Raw genomic sequence first — 18,703 nt, 5'->3', positions numbered from 1 at the left:
GACTCCTGACTTCTGTTAATCAGACGAGCGAGGGCTAATAAACTTGACCTCTACTGCGACCTTCTGCCTGCCACCGTTAAGCTCGGGGCACATAAATGCTCCGGGTTCAACCAAACAGAGTTAAGCTTGAGACTCAATGTGACTCCGTCGCAATCAATAACGTGGAGGAAAGAGGAACCCAAACGCGGGACCGTTCATAGCTGCAGGTTGATTCGGACCCTCGACGGGATGAAGGGATCCACTCTGCGTTATCGCTCGCCGCCACCTCCACCGTCCTCACCGATTACGAACACGCACACACACACACATTACACATGCCCCTGTGGTGTGTTTACTGTGCAGCGGCTCCCACGGCGATTGTATCACTCACACTTCCGAACTCCCTCGGACGAATTCCCCGAAGATTTAGATGTTCATCGGCGAGCGCCCCCGTTAATCCGACAAATCAAATCAATCCCTCCGCTATTCGAAGGAGGCTTCGCTCCAACCCGTTCACGGCGACCCCTCCAGTCGGAGCAGGAGTCCACGTGTGTATAGAAATGTCAAAAGCAACAAGAACATCTTATTTCCTAAGGACACTCCTCTCACAACCATAACAGAAGGTGGAATACATTACACTCTGTTATCTTTTTTTTAATAATTCAATGTGATGGATGCCTCACATTGAATTAAGTTACTTATTACTTGATGTGTCGCGTTATTATTTATTGTGTCTGTTCTTCTTTTAACTCGTAGCGCTCATAACAAAGTCACTGCAGCTCACCATCACACAGTGACGTGTCCCCAAAGGACCATTATCGAGCTTCATTTCTTTCTTCTTTATAAGTGAAACGCATCTAAAGTTACACAATCTCATGGATCCACTCATTTGTGTCTCCTTTGTGTCTGTGTCTGAGTGGATTGTTGCATATTGAGATGAACGAACACATCCATTTTGATCCATTTCAAGTATTGTGACCTTAATCTAATCTATTTTTCCCCTCATCTCCACATGAAGTGTAAAAAAGAAAAGGTAAAAGCTTCTACGTTTACAGTAACGGTGAGTTTATGATGAGAGCTCCATCTCACAGTGTGTAAACGCAGGCTAGAGTTTCACTTTAAAAGTCCAAACATTAAAAAGACTTTATCCCACAACTCCCCGAGTGATGGTCCGCGTTGAAGTCGGGTCGGGTCAAACATCCCTCCGTGTACACCCCCAGCAGAGCATCTCATTTCTAAATCCCACATTAGTGGATGTGGGTTAACGTTGAATTCTCATACATGTGATGTTCAAAGGTGTGATGACATCAAGCTGAGGGACGAGTCCAGATCGAACCGATCAAACATGGGAAGGTTCTTTTTTTGGATTTTGGATCCGAGGGTGTTTGTCTGCTTTTATTGATGTTACGTGTGTGTGTGTGTGTGTGTGTGTGTGTGTGTGTGTGTGTGTGTGTGTGTGTGTGTGTGTGTGTGTGTGTGTGTGTGTGTGTGTTAACATGTCCTCTGCATGTTGAAGGCAGGTGGGCAGCCTTTAGAACAATATTCACACACTCTCCAGTTTCTTTGAAGTGAGCTTTGATGTAGAGCTGAGAAACACACTTTGGGATTAAAGTGATGTTTCAGCCAGAGGGCCCGTTTCCCACACACACACACACACACACACACACACACACTTTAGATGTTACAAACAAAGCAGATGATAACTCATATTTAGAGGCAGGTAAATTAAGCTTTGGCTTTCAGCTCTCAGTTCGTTTGTAACATTGATACCGGTTACCGTGGCGACAAGTGAAATTCTCTGGAGAAAGTGTTGGAACCTACCCAATAATTAAATTCAATGACAATCACGCATTTAAACGCTTTTGCTGCGGCTCAATCATATTTCAAAGCTTTCACTATGTACTTTCGTGTTTAAGAAGAAGTAGTAAAACATTTCACTTGTTTCTGCTTAAATTCTCCAAAATCCTCTTGTTGCAGTTTGTGCTTCTTCTTTTTTTGCTTCCTTTTCCTCCTGCGAGTCCGAGTCGTATGTCTTTGACATCTTGGAGAGAATATCTCCAGTGGCAATAAGATCTACAACTTCCTGTCACACTTACAGAGGAGCTACTGCACAATTGAATTATTCAGAGGCGTTACAGAGCCCCCGAAATAACAGGTAAAGTTCAAGAACAAGAACAAGAGATGGAAACCTAAAGCCCTGTGAGAACAGAAAGAGAGTACGATGCTTCAGGAACAGGGCTTTGTGATAAAAGAACTGGGTCTTTGTGTTTGAGCCTGATTCTCATCATCGGAGACGAAGGCCTGCGTGCATCAATTATGCAGAAATACGTTTTGGGGAATAAAACTGATGCTTACGTCTGGTAGGGCTTACGAGGGCAATACATTCAATGACAATTTGACAAGAAACTGATTTGAAAGAGACTGAATAAAAATTTCCTGAAAAAGGGTCAAGGAAGAAAGCAACGAAGCAATGCAAAAGTTCACAAGGCCTCAAACAGAGAGGATTTATTTATTCATTTAAAATACGCCGCGTTGGATTTCAGACGCGGCGTCCTTCAGGCAGAAGCAGCGTTGATTCAACATAACGCCACCCGCTGCAGAACTTTAGGTTAAGCATGAAAAAAAGATTTCTGGCTCCCGAGGCAGGATAAATATCTTTATTACCAAATCAACGCCGTGTGTCGTGTTGGATGTGAAGAGCTCTAAAAGGGAACATTATCGCGGGCTAATTCGCTGCCAGACGAGACCATGAAAACATTGAGACGGCAATTAATCTAAAAGTCATTTCAGAAGTTAAGCTCCGCTGGATTTATTACCGCGGCTTGTGAGGGCGGCACGTACACACTGTACACACTGTACACACTGCACACACACACACACACGCATGCACGCACAGGGCGCATCCAGATGTGTGAACATACAAACAGACACACGCCTGTACAAGAAGACGATTTAACAAACGACAGTTTAGAAGACGTGTCCACGAAACCTCAACAGTCCTCGCGGAGACAAAAGTGCACAGACTCTTTAATATAGACAAATATATACATGGAACAGGGACGTCACAAGAGCAGATGTTTTTCAGTCCATTCTGATACCAAAAAGTTCCACAAGTTGACTCCTCGGTGAAAAACCCAAACCAGTGAAGACTTTCAGTTCAAACAGATCCTAATTCGTATCATGTTGCTTAAACTACTGGATTGGATTCTTTTTACCACACGGAGCTTAAACTCTTTGTTCCTGTGACTTTAGAGTTTTGTTGTTCACTTGCACCACAAAAGGTTTATTTTGAAAAGACGATACTGTGTGCGTCTGAACTCGAGGCCCTGCTGCATTTGCCAGTTTGTATTTTGTACAAAGAGACTCCAGACTCACACACACACACACACGCTGGCGGACACGTGTTTCTCTGCACTTGAAGCCATCCATCAGCGCGGGAGTTCTGACGCGCTGTCGTGAAGCCCTCACGAAGCTGCCGCCGCTCAAACAGAGTCTCCCTCTGCTCCCAGACGGGGCGGCCTGAGGCCATACGCCTAAACACACACACACACACACACACTTTCTCTCCTCCGCGGCTCTCTCGCTTGTCGCTTCCCTTTTTTCCCCCCTCTCACATCCTTTTTCTGAAGGACGTGAACTATCGCTGCACTGGGTGTCACTCAGGAGGGGACAAACACACACACTGCATTTGTTGCCTTATGGTGCGTTTCCACCGAGCGGTACGTTACGGGTCGGGTCAGTACCCTTTTATTTGTGTCTCCACTGAGAAAAGTACCAAAGATCCGTAGCGTACCACTTTTTGGGTACCCTTCCGTTGGGGTACCTGGCACAGTTGTTTGGTACTAAAGGGTGGAGCTAGACTCACTGCAGAACGTTGATTGGTTGAAAGAGTGTCGTCATTTGCGCGTGCCGCGAGGGGGAAAAACAACACACGAAGCGCCGTTTTTAAACTACAACACCGTCGCAACAATGTCGCCGCGCAGCATTTACTTTAACAGCCACATATCGAGAAGCACGAACAGGATCGGCTGCATGTCCATTGTTGTTTGCGGTTAGCTTTCAGTTTTTGCGCGATCGAATGACGTCAATCTACTTTCCGTCCAATAGCACGCCGATCAAGTGACGTTACCACTACTTTCTGGAATACACCACGCCTATCAAGTAAGAGTACTGTTGGCGGTGGAAATGCTCGCCAAATAATGGTTAACAGACCCGACCCGTACCGTACCGTACAGCTCGGTGGAAACGCGCCATTAGTGAAATCCTTTTTAACAGGTTGTGACAGCAGGTGTCCGCCTGCACACCAGCAGTAAAAGAATAAAAAGAGCTCATGCAATCATATTGAAGTGGGCGACCGTCCAAAACAACTCCTTCAAAACTTAAAGAGGTTTGTTTGCCTCCGCGAAGGAACCTCGACGTTTTGGGGAATGTTCAACAAAGCGTCACATTTTGTTATCTATTCATTTGTTTACAAAGTGTTTCTCTTTCTTTGTGTTGCTCGACACGAAAGTACATGCTTTTCATTTAACGTAAAGTTTAGTCTACGAAGACATTTAGTTTAGAAGAAAAAAAACGTTGACCTTGTTTAAGTAAGTAAAGAAATCCTGACTATCAATTTATTATTTCAATTGTTTATCCAAAAATATAATAAAGTTGATGCGAGTATTCGCTGCTCGTCATTAAAAACAACTTTGCATCCTGGGAAACTACAACGAGCATTTCTCACGTTTTGGTTGATTAAGTCATCTTGAAGTTCCACCTTTCCTCCTCAGCTCATTCAAATGTCTCCTGTCTTTCAGGACCTTTTTGTCTCATCTCAGTCTCTGAAGCTAAAAGGTCAGAAATGAGAGTGGACTGTGATGACAGGCTCCATTACACACACACACACACACACTGAGTGCTCAGGCGAGTCCGAGGCTTCGTTCTCATTAAGCATTTATTTATTGCTTGGTTGTTAAACCCTCTGTTTGACCGTCTCCTCCCTGGATCCTCCTGGAGGATGAGCTGATGGAGCCGATGGAGCCGATCACCCGTCTTCACGACAGGCGCACGGCCTCTTCCTCCAACGCTACGCGTCTTTGTGTGTCTTTCTACGGTTCGTTCTAACGCAAAAGAGGAGTCGCAATTGTTCAAATTGAACACCCGGCGGTGCATGTTTGCATCCACGCGGCTCACGCACGTCGGACGCGACGATTACGAACCGAAAGCAGGAGTCAGATTTCACTTCTACAACCGGTAGAAAGCAAACGATCGAGTCGAGTGGACTCCTGAATCCCTCTGCTGATTGTGAAGCATCGTTGCAGACTGAACCCTCTGGTTTTGTCTCCTTCACACGGTCAGAGGTGAAAGTACACTCTCTGCAGGTGTTGAGCGTCTCTGACATGTGACGTGTCACACAGTACATACATTGGTTTGTGCATCTAGCCTTTGGCTACGGAGGTTCAGGAGGACACTGTGGTTGGGTTGAATCCGCCACAGACGTTGAAGGGCTCTCTCTGACGGACCGTCTCTTCCTGCAGGTAATTATGAACCTCCGGCAGACGACAGAGGGAGAGAGAGAGAGAGAGTGGTGTATGGATTGGACATTTCAGACTGAAGGCCAGTTAGTCGGTGTAACCTCGTCCAAATGGAGACAAAAGACGCGTCCCCCCCCCGATCATTGGCGATGCTTATTGGTCTGGTATAAATCGCAGTTCAGATAAATCTTTAGCAAATGAATGTCAAGGTATAAGGTGAATTAGAAGTAAGCGAGAGAGAGAGAGAGATGTGAGGAGCCTGCAGCTCCTCTGGTCGTCTTCCTGATTCCATCTGGCTGAACTCTTAAGCTTCTCTTACGACTCTTCGGGATGGAGACGGACGCAGATCATCGTCAGCGACGCGGGGCCTTTTGTCATGTTGCTATGGCAACCCAAAGAGGTCAAACTAAAACACTGAGTCTAGAAAGAGCCTTTCCGATTTTTATGTTACCAGAAGGAATACAGTACATACGATGATTCAGGGTCTTTCAATGGAACTGTTTTGTGTTGAAATCATATATCGTAAAACCCAATAATAACATGCCCATATCATCTTAGATTTCTCAAAGGTAATGTTTAACGAACGAAAAATCCAAACATAAATGTTATCGAAAGATGCTGAGGAAAAGATTATGTTCATCATTAAATACTCCAGCTTACATCCTCACTTTCTCCCCGTGGCAAACTGGCTCTGTTGGCCCCTAAAAATAGTTCCATATGATTAGTAAAAGACTGAAAAGGAATTTTACATTTTGCCAGCAGGTCCCCGTCCATGTATCCCATCATGCATCACGGTCTGATGCACCTGCCTGAAGCCTCGGCCGCACTCTGCATAATGTTCCCGAAGGTAGACGATGACAAAGAGTGGAGTGTCAATAGGTTCACTGATATGCAGCTGTGCATGTCAGCTATTGATTACCATCACAATCAATACTAGAATCAGTGTCTTTGTCAAGCAAGTATTGACTGTCCTGTCCACTAACACGCAAATGGACTCTATATATAGCTCTGGACACAGAGTTAAAGAGCTCTGCCTTCAATGAAGTATTCAAATAAAAAATATGTTGCAATCATCCCAAAAAAATATGAGTCGGCGTTCAGACTTCAGCTTCAGCTTTCATCCTATTTCATGTTATTGTTTCGCAGAGCCGATCCATCCGTTTTTAATCCAACAGCTTTTACCCTCCGGACGCGTCAGCCTGCAGTGCCCCGTCAGAGACAAAGGGGACGAAAGAGGACCTCCTTTAAAAGCTTTTGGCAAGTCTTGGTGTGTTTCTTTCTGTTTTAAAGTCTACATTCTGCCCTCTAGTGGAGGGGAAAACCATCAGAAATGCCATCAGCGTTTCAATCAATCGCAGAAGGCCCCGACGCCCACGTCGAGTGACCACGGCAGGGCTTCAGGCCCGGTTCCTCCTCCGAAGGCTCCGAGGGGGGCGGAGAACCGTGAACAGGTGCCCATCCCCACGTCAGTCATAGGAGAGACACACCTGTGATCACCTGCACGGCTGCTCCATAAACATTAACATGACCATAATAATCAAAGTCCTCAAACAACAGGACAGGACAGTTTGAATTTAAAAGTAATGCATTTAAACTAAAGCAAAGTCTCAAAAAGGGACAAAGGACCAATCTGCCAAGAGACTCCAATATATTCCTTTTAAAGCCAAAATGTAGCAGAAGCAAGCTACCTCAAAAAACACACACTTTTAGTGCATGATGGTGATTACTTTGCAAATTGAGGTGTTTTTCGAACGAGATGGAGGGAAAACACACATTAGAGACAGAGCCGTGAAAAAAAGTCCGCGCAGTAAGAGCACGTCCCTCTTAAATGAAACCCACACGGGTCACAATAACTTCCCACGATGCACCATGGAGCTGATTCACTGATCACCGCTGCACACACCACGTGACGGGCGACATTCCAGCCACATGTGGACCTACAGGTCCTGATGGGTCGATTACGGATGTCGCGAACACACGGAAACACATTGAAAAAAGGGGAAAGAGTTTAAGAATATATGGAGGTCAAAGGATTAAACTACACGATCAATACACCGGTGTCGTTTCACCTTTAACCACTGTTTAACAATAGTACTATTGTCATTGGATGTTGGGATCTAAAGTGGGAATCTAAGGTGACTTCAAACCCACATTTGAAATCACAGCCAAATGATCAGAATATTAACAGTGATTCCTTTGTTTCTCCTTCATTTCAGGGAAGGTCAGGCTAGTGCACAGAGGTCAACCGCGCGCACGGGCGCGCTGATAATCTGCGAGAATGAAGCAGCTTTAACTCACCATTTCCTCGTGGAGACGCCGGGTCCTGAAAGCATGTCACGACACTAAATCCCCGCGAGCCCGCAGCGCATTGCTCTTCAGTCCGAGCGCAACGACCCCCCCCCCCCAAAAAAAAACTACCAACAAAAAAAAAACTAATTGATGAACCCCTCAGAGGAGGAGGCAGCCCGTGGATTCTTCGTGGGAGCCAAACGACGAGCGCGGCGCGCCGGAATGTGGAGAAAGTGTCCGTGCGCACGAGACCACCGACTGGCGGCGCGCGCCCGGAGACACCGGAGAGAGGACGTGGGCAGGGACAGAGACAGCGGAGGTGGGGGGGGAGGAGGGGGGAGTGCAGAAGTCTCGCCTAGAGGTTAGCAGATCTCCTGGGGAGGCAGCGCGCAGATGTTGCGCTGTGCCGCTGTGCCTGAACTCGCCGCGGACATCGAACCCGCTCTGGTCTAGTCCCTCCTCCTCAGCGCCCCCCCCCCCCCCCGGGAGTGAGGGAAGCATGGCTCTGTGTCACTCCCACCCTCCCTCTCTTCACTTTCTCTTGTGTCATTGTCACTCTGCATTGGTCCAACATGATTCACGGTCCTGACACTGGGAATGTGAGTTTCCCTTCAGTGGAACGAAGGAGAGATGCGACTCTGTGGGTCCAACGTTTTATTCCTCTTATTCTTTGATAATTAAACCAACACGATGGGATTGTAATTTTCCTGACCACAATTTGACTTTGGATACAGATGATATTTAACCTATAGCAACTAGTCATTCTAACGCAACAATACCCTTCTCTTGTGCGTTTTATGATTAACATTAACGGTCAAAGGTCACAGTGGGCCAATAAATGAGTGTGTGACCCATGTTTCGGGAAAATTACCTTCCGGTCGGTATTCAAATAATTAGGAAACTCCGACTGACGCAACATCAGTAGGGACACGTCGATCTGTGGACCTGTTTGCGGTGGACGGACGGGGTCAAACAAGCACAGGACTTTCACCCAGGAGACGTCTCCTCGTGTCCCGTGTGAAAGTTTGCTTTGGTTGTGACTTTCACAATGTTCTAATGGCTCTTATTCATCTACAATACTGCAACATCTGGCACATCTGAAGAAGTGGCCGAGTGACTCAGATTCCACTCTTGCATTAATTCACCTGAGGGGCTTTGACATCTGTTTGAAGCAGAAGGTGGTGAAATCACCTCAGAGAGAAACAGATCAGCTTCGCTGCGCTGCCCTCTGTGGGCTGGAAGGTCCAGGTTGGTTTCACTTCTGACCACACCCACCTGTGATGTCATGTTGCACCCCAGTGACGAAAATACATTATATACACATTGCCAACAGAATTAATGGATTTCACCCCTCAAATATCGCAAATATTGACAACAAAACATATTTTACCAACACATTTTGGTTTTGAGGTTGTATTCGTGAAATGCAGTGAACAGAGAAGAGGCTTCAAACCACCTCTCTCTCTCAGAATGAGTCCCATTTGAGTCTATTTGCACTGGGATTTCAGTTTAATCCATTTGCTATTAGTAATAAAATGGGCAGGGATATGAAAGTAAATATGCACTTTCTGAAATGGATGAAGAGAATCGACAGTAGAGAGTTGGACTGTCCCCATCCGGAGGATTTGGGACATATCAGAGACCGAGTGTCTTGGTTTCTCCGTCTGGTTCCCTCCTCTACCGAACATTTCCATAACTCATCCTAATAATTCTAATAAGCCATTAACAAGCTCCTCAAAAAGCATCAAAAGCCAATCCTGGATTCTTCTTTAGAGAGTTAATTCAGTCAAGAGGAGACTTGAGGGGAGCCGACGGGCTCCGTCTGCACAGAGTGGATTCCAACTCCAGGAAGGAAGATTACGGCTTTTCTAAAAATAGCTTTATGGACTCGCTTCATGGGTTGTGTGCATTCTGTTGAATCTCATCTTGTCCTTTAACCTCCTTCTAATCAAAAGGGATACAAAGCCACCGGAACATAAAGCTTGCCTTTGAGCAGCGGGGGTGGACTGAATGTGAGCGCGCGCGCGCACGCTGAATTTGCACCGTGGTTTTTTTTTTTTTTTGCTGGCCTCTCGGGGACGTACACGAACGCCCCCCCCCCCCCCCCCCCCCCCCCCCCCCCCAAGAGGATGAAAAGCATCGTAATGAATCCTAACCACCAAAACACGAGGTCCATTTGAAGTCGGCATGGTGGGGAAGTGAGAGAGGGAGCCAGCAGACTTTCATCTTTCCCAAAATGCACAAATGGTTGAGGGCCGGCTGCAGGTCTAATGGCTTTCTGTCACCAGCTCCCACCAATTTTCTTCTGTCCTCTCTTCTTTTTTTTACGAAATCAATACATGTCAGTCTGTACTCTGTAACCACAAATTTTGTTCTGATTTCAGTGTGGAGTCGCTCGGATAGTTGTCATCGTAATGTGTACGTTATTGGGCCAAGGGATCTATTTTTTGAAAGAGGAAAACTTTGGCAAACTCTCAACACACTATGAAATACGTATATATATGTCCAAATTATCATTTGTGCCTCCTACAATTTCACATTGTGTTCCTGATGACCTTTCACCTCTGTATCCCTGATGTATCTCTGCTAAAGCAACGGAATATCTCTAATATATTCTTGTCTTTCTGATGCAATGTAATACCTCCCAGTCAGGATGTCACTGAAATCCACCAACATTCAGTAGAAAATAAACATAGTTAAAGCGATCACTTACCAAACACTCAGCTACGGCCTCAAAGACACAAGAAAGCGATTCATTTTATTCACAGAGTGAAGCGAAGGTAGAGCAATACAAGAGGCACGCAGCATCTAATGCAGCCACCAGAGTACTCATCACACAACAATGACGTAAAAGTGTATTGATGAAAAGTATTACGTTTAATAAGTTTAATGATCCCACTTTGGAACTTTGGAGACTGTCTGATAACAAATCACTGAAATACGTCTCCAGCTAAAGCAGTCAGGAAAATGGTTAAATTACTTCCAAAAACCATCACATATTTATTTATTTTCCCTCCAATCTTTTCCCTTGCTTTTGGCCACTTTATCACCCTCTACTGAAAATGAAATTCATATTTGTGACCTGGCTGTGACCTCCTCTGAAATAGACTTTCAGCCGCCTCGGATCTCCGTCCTTGTGCTCCGTATCAGGGAAATGACTTCAAACACCGGCGCCTTTGAAACGGCTCGTGATCCATCACAGTGAAACGATGCCCACCGAAGACCTCTGATCACAGGTTTGGCTTTGACGTTTCTGCCGAGCAAACTTTCCTTTCAGGTTGAATTATTTGATCATGAGATGTGGTTAAATAAAAAAAAAAACGAGCCATTACATGTTGGAGGAGTCAAAGAGCAGCGAGAGCTGAGACATCAGACAAAAGGAATTCCATTAATCATTTTGCAAACCTTCCCAGGGGTCTTTTAGCACCTTTGACTCCAGGGGGAGTAGTGGTGGATTTGATCCTTGATGACGTAAACGTTGATCTCACGACGCCAACGTTTCTATTTCTGCCCCCTGTTGCTCACGCAGGATCATCTGTGTTTATTTGTGTTGCTGCCTTATCGAAGCAAAGCAGAGAGAAACCCTACGTCTGTAAAAGCATCAAGTACAGTGTTGACAGGGACATCTATATCGAATGCAGGGCAGCTAAATGGAACATTGACACAAACCATTGATTCTTTTTGCAAACAAAACACGTCAAACTGACTTTGAGCAACAAAAAAGAAAAGCATGTTATAGTTTGTGGTGAATAGTGCGAATAGTTGAATAGTGCGAATCCTCCTGTTCTGAATGATGAGGTTGTTTTATTTCTCTCTTGCCTTCCCCCTCTTTTATCAACATCAATATTGCCACCAGAAGCTGCTATACCCTTACGTTAAGTCTCTCTGTGAGTGTAAGTGTGTGTGTGCTACCGGGCGTGATTGCATTTCTACTAGGAGAAAAAAGTTATTTCTTTTTTGGAGGGGGGGGGGGGGGGAAATATTGATTTGACGCTGTTATTGCCCTACTTTTCTTTCTCAGTTCCTGGTGCCGACGATGATTCATCTCGTAGAGCCGCTCCTCCTCACCTGTCACACCACACTTTCTTGGGATTGCGGTGAGGGTTTGTGAACGCAGCCTTTCGGCTGGCTCCTCCCCTCCCCAACCCAACGGCCAATTAGTGGCAGGCCTCAAAAAGCACCCGCCGCCATGGCCTCAGTCGCCTTTGGTCTTGCGCTGTACAGAGAGAACTTGCTTCTGTTTTTCCACTTTATATTTTGTAATCTTGCGTTTTCTTCGGTTTACTTTCTGCTGTTTTCCTCAGTTGTTTTGTTTGCTGTGTTCAACTCGGCTGGTTTTATAATCTTAACCCCGTTTTAGTGATTTGCACTTACCTTGGTCTTATCGCTTTCTCTAATAAAACCTTTTTTTTTAATTGCAACAATCAAGCGTCTCTTACGGTGGCCGAGAAGGTTCAGACAAATACAAAAGCAACAACACAACCGCAAACGCCACAACGCAACACGAACGCCGCAACACGAAAATACAAAAGCCACATCACAACCGCAAATACCACAACGCAACACGAACGCCGCAACGCAACACGAAAGCGAAAACGGAAGTAGCTGCCCACGGGAGCGAGCGTATTTTGGAGGAACGGAGCTGGAGGATGCCAGATCGTTTAAGAAGTAAGTGAAACATGATTCCTTGCGGCTACAGTTAAAGTAAGGAATCATGTTTCACTTACTTCTTAAACGATCTGGCATCCTCCAGCTCCGTTGTTACGTGCCGACTGGTTTTTGAACCTACTGGTTTGGCTACGCGTGCGTGTTTGTTTTGCCCCGACAGCGGCAGATGTTGTCTGCCTCGGTCACCTGATCCGTCACACATTCGCAAACATATTGCTGAAAATGTTCAAAATGCATCCCATATCCAATGCAGCGATTATGATTGTATAAGTGAGCACTACATCACTGCCACGTATAAAGAAATAAATAAAAGAACATACGTTTATTAAAAGATCGCCACAACCTGGATTCGAACCCGCAGTCGAGCAAAATAGCAAAACTTTATAAGACAGCGACGCTACGCCGTCGGCCAACCGAGCTGTGAAATACCGCTACTGATTTCACTACTTATCATGAAATTGCAAATCGTCAGTGGCAAGAACATCTTTTGGTTCAGGGTGAGCCAAGACAACTGGTTTTTGGTGGCGTAGCGTGAAATACATAGTTCTGTCAGGTTTTCTAGCACATTGCCCAAGTAGGATTACTCTCTTAATAACATCTAAACGCGTAGCCAAACCAGTAGGTTCAAAAACCAGTCGGCACGTAACAACGGAGCTGGAGGATGCCAGATCGTTTAAGAAGTAAGTGAAACATGATTGTGTTGCGCCGTTCGTGTTGCGTTGTGGCATTTGCGGTTCTGATGTGGCTTTTGTATTTTCGTGTTGCGGCGTTCGTGTTGTGTTGTGGCGTTTGCGGTTGTGTTGTTGCATTTGTATTTGTCTGAACCTTCTCGGCCACCGTAGTCTCTGCCTAATCCACAGTAATTATTATTATTTGCGTTCCTTGGGTATCTAAAGGGGGTGTAAGTCCCCAGGTGGCGTTAATGGTTCTTCTCCCAAAGCCCCGTCACATAACTATGGAAAAAATTATAAATTATTCAAAGCAATTTCGCTGAACGTGTCAGGTTCAATTTTTATTATTATCAATTATCACAAAACAGCACACTAGATTATTTTTTGAAATATTACATTGGTAAAAATATTTAATATGCATTACTTTAAAATAGAAGGCCTTGTTAAACCTCCATGCTGCGGTCTCATGTATGTTTCCAGCTGCTGGTTAACTCGCTTGGCAATAAGCTGATTAAAGGTGAGAGGTCACCAGTCTTGTTAGAATTTTGACTTTTTGAAGAATGTTGATGGGAAGAAACAGGTTTGTGCTTCATGCAGACAGGAGACGTTCTCCTCGTGGACACATGCACGAAACGACAAACCTGACAACATGCAGATATTTATATGACAAGCTGAACACAAAACAAGTTTCCACAACAAATAAGGACAGAGTTTGACTGAATTTGGTAAAAATGTAAAGCCCATTTTAAGCCCAAACTCCAGTTGCATCGACTAGATTTAGAGTTTTACTGTAAATTGATGTGGTCCTCATTCCAACTTTCACATATTCTTTTCAGCCATCAGTACTGTAAAATGGACAGAATGTAATGAGGCTGATGCCAACTTCTCTCTCTTCCTTTCGTTCACTCTCCTCCTCTCTGTGTTTGAAGTGAAAACGTTCGGTTGAAGGTTTGCGGCTGATAGTCTTACTCACTTGATTATCAATTAAATAACCGAATGGTGGTTGAGTTTGCCATTGTTCCACTTGGGCGAACTGAACACAGCGTAGCAAAGGTAATTAGCTAGAATGAATACACACACACACACACACACTCTGCCCTCATACATCGACATACTACTCACAGCATGCTCATACAAAACACACCTTCGTCCACATGTGCAAATGTACCCACTTAAACACACACACACACTTTTGGAACCTCTCTGGGAGCACATTGTTGAACTTGGTCTCTCTTTTCTGTGACTTGAACACATAAACTTCATGCAGGTTTCTTCTCTTCCAACAACCGGTGCTTCCTTTTTCTGGTTTGGTCTCCACCAACCATTATTTATTTCTAACTGAACACAGCAGGTGTTATTTGCTGCATGCAGCTGCAGGCAATCATCAAAAAGAGAGGTGAGATTGAAGATGTACGTTCTGTGAAGCTACGTGTAGTGGTGTGTGTGTGTGTGTGTGTGTGTGTGAGTGTGTGTGCGTGTGTGTGTGTGTGTGTGTGTGTGTGTGTGTGTGTGTGTCATAATCATCTCTTTCGTCTACATCTCAAAGCAGAACAAGGAGGGAATTGAAGGAATGGAAAGAGCTCGGCCTGCCTCGTGGTTCCCATTAGTCCTTCCAGTAGCTGTTGGACATCAAGTTGTAGTAATTAGTGCAAAAGGAGGGATCGTTTTGGAAAGTCACAGAGAGATAAATAAAACAACATCTCCAAATATATTTGGTTGAAAAATGTAAAGAGAAAAAAGTTGAAAGAATGTTATTGAAATAAAAAAAGTATTAGGTATATGGGAAAAAATCCTCCTAAAAAGGCCAAAAATGTTATGAAAGGAAATGTAAAAAATATTATTTTATTATTATTATTTTTTCCGACGCAAAGAATGATGTTGTGCGTTACACACAAAACAGTGACTAGTGGCAAAAAAAGAATACAATCTGGAAGTAGACAATGGAGCTGCTCTAATCAAACCTCTGGATCTTCCCATATCGATCAGCAATGATGGGCCATTAGTCTGTGAACTGAATAACTTTTCCCAGGGTGCATCAGGCATTGTTTGAAGGACACTCTTAGACCTTCCCGAATGGTCTCAAAGATATTTGAGAAATCATCCAGAACCGAAGCCAATGAAACAGTGAGAGCCAAACGGCTTCTACAGCTCCCGCCGTTTACTGGGAAAGACTTTTGTTATTTTTTTTCATTTTCCTCACCAACATTTTTCTTTCCTCTGAGTAATTTAACAAACCACCGACCACAAAGTTTAGAGCTTCTGCCATTTCACCCATTCTATCCCCCCCCCCCTCCCCCCCCCACCGTTTCATCGTCATCGCTTCTCCCAGTTACACAAATATTTTGATACCCAGGAGCAGTCGTTTTCTCTAACGAGCCGGCGGAAGGTCTCTGAGTTTGACGAAGGCCAGAGTTCCACATGTGATTGAGCGCCTGTAAGGAGACTCTTCCACTCCGGCTGAACTTGGTTTGACTTCTCCCAAAACTTCCGAGGATTCTCAAAAAAAAGGCCCCTGATTGCTGCAGACGTCTTCGCAAACACGGTGAACGTCTTCGCAAACACCATCTGTGCCGTGTAGGTGGCAAGAGGAAGAATGAATTGCTGCATTTAAGATTTCCCCCGTTTATCCAGTCGGGGGAGAAGATGATTGGGACGTCTGATGACTCCGATTTACATACCGGCGCCACGAGAGGCAGCGTGACGCCTCTCAGACTCCCGACTTTATTCACAGGACCTTTTCCCACAGTCAGCGCCTTCTTTATTTCACACTGTTTCAGCCTCCCTGTATCTCACACCTTTGTTTTTTTGTTTCACCTTAATCAGTAAAAAATGTACTAAGGGTAATGAGGACTGAAATGCAAAAGCAACATGCTTTGATGTTGTATTCATGTGGTTCCCTCTTTAAATCTTGGAGTTTTATTTTCTCTTGAGGGCTCTTTAGGTTTATTCTCCAAAAACTGCTGAGATGAAGCAGCAGAAATCAGAACAGTTTTGACCTTCTGTTGGGAATATCACATATGCACCATGGTCTCATATAGAGCTTTGACAGCATGAATACATGGAACAAAAGCTGTAATCAAAGATTAAAGCTTGAAAGGTTGTTCTCTATTAGGTTATTCAGTGAGGTCAAAGGTCAGAATCAACAGATAGATGGGTTGTGGGTAAATGGATGGACGGATGGACCTTGAATAAGTGACATTTGGCAGAAGGCACTATGAATAGCAACCGCCTAGAGTACCCATAATGCATTAGTGGTTTTTTTGTGACAGAACGGTGAGGGTAAAGGTCTCCGTTTGTATGTCAGTGTCTCCATGTGCAATAATACTGAGCGCATTAATGCGACCACGCAGGTATCATGATGAGTCGAGGGCACGGGGGGGGGGGGGGGCTGTAAGAGCCACTTCATGCTAGACAAACGATTGCTCATTTCTCTGCTTTTCTCTTCTCTCCCACAAAGCTGAATTCCTCAATGTGCACGTCATGTTTATGTGAATTTTAATGCCCTCCAAATGGCATAAAGTGAAGTCATAGAGTGTGCAGCTCATCCTGGTCCCTGATGCCTCGTCACAATGTTGCTGAGCTGGATGAGAAGGAGCCGGCTGTGAAATGACGACCGTCTTCTCATGACTCCACAGGACCGGACCCCCGGGGGTCTCGTTGTCCGCGACTCCTTAATCCTGTTTTTCCTTTGCATACCTCTCTGGCTACAGTGTCTCCACACACTCACTCTCACACAAAGGAACTATTTCTTCATTTCCTCCACTTGGGGGTACACCTTTATGTGTGTATTTCTTGGCCTGTGAAAGAGATTGATTCATGTATTCATAGTTCCTCCAGTAGGATTTGAATGGATTACGTTAATCACAGCCATAATCATAACCAACGCAAACATTGGCATTGGACATGAATAAAGCTTTGCAGATTCATCCAATATCAGCAGGATTCCGTGGGATATTGTGCTGCCTTATTTGGTCATCTTGTAAATATTTGTATTATTCCATTCAACCAATAGTTGCTGAGATATTTTCAGCCGGGAGCGAGGTGTTGCACACGAAAGTCTCTTAGTACCTACTCTAAAAAAAAAAAAGCGATTATCGAGCTTTATGTCGTGTCCGTTCTTCCATGAACGGACACGGATCGATGGAGCCATGCAGTAAAAACAGTCATTTTCTGTGCAGAGAGAGAAAAAAAGAACTGCAGAGTCTGACTCTGGCATTTAACGACTCAAGGCAGCTGACTTCATCACACACACACACACACACACACACAGTACTCCCTCCCAGAGGACCGAGGGAGTTTGAGGGGTCCAAATGTCAAGGCCCCAATCGCTCTGATCCCTTTAAGCGTGGGCTTGGTTCTGGTCCTTTGAATCAGTTTTGACTAAGAAGAACCCGCTCGGCTGGTCACACACAGACGCGGCGCGTGAACCTCACATCTAAGAACCCTCACGTGTCCCAAAAGTCAGCCTGTCGCAGGGAGACGACGTTTCTGACATCGCCCCCACAGGATTCAAGGCGTTTGATGATCCTGAAAAGGGTTTTTGAAATGTACTAAAAAGAGATGTGACGTGTGCAAAAAAAGAGAGAAGAGTCTTCCTCTCTTTCCTCATGACCTCCTTGTCCACCTGCACACCTGTTTCCATTGCAGTATTTAAACAGACCATTTCACCCGTTTTGTTAGCAGAAGGCTGAATATTATTTATGTCATGTGAAAGGGACATGAATGAGTCCACTGGTGCGGTTTAGAATCAATTTTTTTTCACGTTGACACAAAAAGTTCCTTCTAGGTCGCAACATCATATTTGGCCCCTACGACCCGGCTCTCCGGTTTAATTTAAAAAATGATTGGGGGCTATTGAATATTATTACGACAGTGTGCGCTCCAGCCAAGCAGCTGGGAGCTCCTTCCCTCGTCTGGATTACTGATGTGTCGGGAGGAGCCACCTCAGCGCCTCTACGACCTTTTTGTGGAGTTCCCTTTCATCAAATAGACAAAACTTACCCGGAGCAAAAATTCTGCTGCGGCAGGTCAAATATATAGGAGACTTTTGACATTTTAATCAGGAATGTGATCCCATCGTCATGTGCCGCCTCTTTAGCAGAAGTCCTGTTAGCCACGAATGAAGTACCTTTAAGCATGTGCAAGCTGTATCATGTATATCTCTGGCTCTTACATACTCGCATTGCTTTTACATCTGCTGCGTTTTTGATTCATTTTGGTTGTTTTGTTAGTTGGGCTCGCTCGTAATAAGCTGCCTAATACAGACGTAGCACCAGTACTTCGGGTGAACACGGAAATGTTGATTCATGTGCAATTTCTCATCCAAAGAAACACATAATATAGAAAGAAAGAATACAATGTGGTAAGAATTAACTTTATTAACCCCGGAGAAAATTATTTTTTGAGTTTAATTACAAATTAGAACACAAGAACGGAAACAAACAATGAAATAATGATAATAATAAAAATGAACATTTCTAAACAATGATAATTAAGTGTGAAATAAATCAAACTGACACTTATCCTATAAATACAGTAGAAATAGTAATTAAACAATAATTAAAGAAATAAATTCAACTA

At 44.6% G+C, this 18,703-nt stretch overlaps 1 protein-coding gene across 2 annotated transcripts in view; it reads right to left on the bottom strand.

Annotated features, from left to right (window-relative positions):
- The window catches only part of htr4 (5-hydroxytryptamine receptor 4), an 83,401-nt gene extending 75,187 nt beyond the window's left edge, over positions 1 to 8,214 (bottom strand). For both annotated transcript variants that reach the window (XM_037461500.2, XM_037461498.2), the window contains exon 1: positions 7,794 to 8,214. The gene's annotated coding sequence lies outside the window, so the exon portion shown is untranslated. The remainder of the gene's footprint in view (positions 1 to 7,793) is intronic.
- Positions 8,215 to 18,703: the final 10,489 nt, after the last annotated feature.

The sequence above is a fragment of the Pungitius pungitius genome, chromosome 2 (genome assembly GCF_949316345.1).
Source record: "Pungitius pungitius chromosome 2, fPunPun2.1, whole genome shotgun sequence".
Classification (NCBI taxonomy): domain Eukaryota; kingdom Metazoa; phylum Chordata; class Actinopteri; order Perciformes; family Gasterosteidae; genus Pungitius; species Pungitius pungitius.
The sequence above is the reverse complement of the archived record's forward strand: the minus strand, read 5'-3'. Positions and strand labels throughout refer to the sequence as shown.